The sequence below is a fragment of the Octopus bimaculoides genome, chromosome 4 (assembly GCF_001194135.2).
Source record: "Octopus bimaculoides isolate UCB-OBI-ISO-001 chromosome 4, ASM119413v2, whole genome shotgun sequence".
Taxonomy (NCBI): Eukaryota; Metazoa; Mollusca; class Cephalopoda; order Octopoda; family Octopodidae; genus Octopus; species Octopus bimaculoides.
In genome coordinates this window covers 56424738-56426811 of record NC_068984.1, presented here as the reverse complement: position 1 = coordinate 56426811, position 2074 = coordinate 56424738, and the positions used below count along the sequence as shown (strand labels likewise).

The 2074-nt window shown below is 31.8% G+C and overlaps 1 protein-coding gene across 3 annotated transcripts in view; it reads right to left on the bottom strand.

Annotated features, from left to right (window-relative positions):
* The window catches only part of LOC106874712 (activin receptor type-1), a 74683-nt gene that overhangs the window by 64957 nt on the left and 7652 nt on the right, over positions 1–2074 (bottom strand). Inside the window, exon 2 of one of the 3 annotated variants that reach the window (XM_052967083.1) lies at positions 1120–1196. The exons of the other annotated variants lie outside the window; for them this stretch is intronic. The gene's annotated coding sequence lies outside the window, so the exon portion shown is untranslated. The remainder of the gene's footprint in view (positions 1–1119; positions 1197–2074) is intronic. 3 annotated transcript variants of the gene reach the window in all.

The following is a 2074-nucleotide window of genomic DNA, read 5'->3' as shown; positions in this document are numbered from 1 at the left end:
ATCTACCATGGTACTGTCAACTCGGATGATATTAGATATATAAGTTTAATTTTAAAATTTTAGTCCAAAATATATTAAAAAATTTTAATTTCACATCGTATCTATGGTTCCTTATATTGGTGTAAATAAGTCTAAATATACTTTAACATAGAATTTTAAATTACTACCACTTCATGGTTTTTGCATATTGCATTAATTGATTATTTACATTAACATACAATATTTCTTGTTATTTCATTATTAATTTATAATTAGCTTTTATTTATTCACATATCAATTAAGCAAATATTGGTATCTCAAGTATTTCAAACTTAGCATATGTAAAACAATACTGATACATTATTCTGATTAATGAAAACTATGAATAACCATTTACTGTTTCTGTACATATATATATATATATTAATACAAAGAATATGTATGCATGTATACACACATGTATGTACATACTTACATCTACATGTGTATATAGATGCATATCAGGGTACAGGACGTTAGAAAAATGAACTACAGACAACGGAACAAACACTGTGTCTTTGTGTTTGTTTACATCCCATGACTTAGCATGGAAAAACGAAAATGATACAATAAGTATCAGGCTTGAAAGAAATCAAGTACCGGGGTTGATTTGTTCAATTAGACCCTTCAAGATGATGCCCCAGCATGGTCACAATCAAATGACTGAAACAAGGCACCAGTCATTGTGTTACACTTTTAACAAATCTAACTAGAACAAAATCGAGATATTCTTTAAACGTGATGAAATATGTTCTAGTGTTATGCTTACAACCTTAACTGTGAAATGAAATTGAAGTTAAACTTCGGTTTGACTCTGGGACAAAATTGTTAAGATAATCTTATATACACAACATACAATTTCTATGAATCTTGTACACAGAAATGGAATTTTCTATACTTAGGTCAAAGTGGTAGTTAACTGAATTGACTTAGTATAACTTTGGTTACTTATTTTGTAAACTAGAGAAAGATGACCTCTGAGGGAAATAATGTTTTTGTTTCTAACTTAGAAAATTAGTTGAAACCATCCCCCTCCTCCAGATTATTTGACTGGTACTTTATTATACTGACCTAAAAGGATGAAAGACAAAACTGACTGACCTCAATAGGATTTGAACTCCGAATGTAAAGGGTTGGAGTAAAAGCAGTAAAGTAGTTTTTCTGATGCTGAAACAATTCTACAATAAAAATGATTTTAGGTGATGTTGAAAGAAATAATAATCATCATCATAGTTTCTATGTTCACAATTTTCCATGCTTATCATGGGTTGAAAGAGACTTATTTAGATAGTATTTTATGACTAGAGGTCCTCCTTGGAGTGCAGTGCATTAGGAGTTAGCACCAAGTCCACTGCTATTTGAAGCTGTCATGGAGATGCTGGCTCAAAGCATAAAGGTGGGTTTACCATGGGCATTGCAATATATTTAGACTGATGTGGTGCTGATAGGAGAGAATACGGATTGATTGAAGGAGAAAGGTGATATCAAATGGCATTAGCATGTGTTACCATAGCATGGGATGTGCAGATTGCACAAGGAGGCCACTTTGTATATGTGTGTATTTATATATTGCTGTAATTGAAGGTATGTTATGTTTAACCATTTAGTATTCAGATATTACTGTCAAATGTAATACTCATTTATTCACATTGTTTTAAATTAATCATACATTATCTTTTATCTTTGAGATTTTGATGAGATGATTGTTCACTTTTAGTATGTCATTGTAGGAGAGATATGAGAGGATGAATCTGGCCTGTTTGAACATAAAACAGGTTGAATATTTGGGCTAGATATGGCCAGTTTAAATGTTAAAGGGTTAAAGAAGTGGGCAGCCACGTTGGCTACTGCAAAGTCCACTTCTTAGTCTGGTATGGGTTGGGTAGGTTGTCAGTCTGAGTCGGTTCTTCCTCCTATGCAGGCAGACCAGGACAACATTTTTCTCATACATTTCACTTCAGCTTTGTTTCTGCAGCTGAATGCCTTTCCTCTAATAAACCACTTTACAGAGTTTATATATATATATATATATATATATATATATATATAATTTATA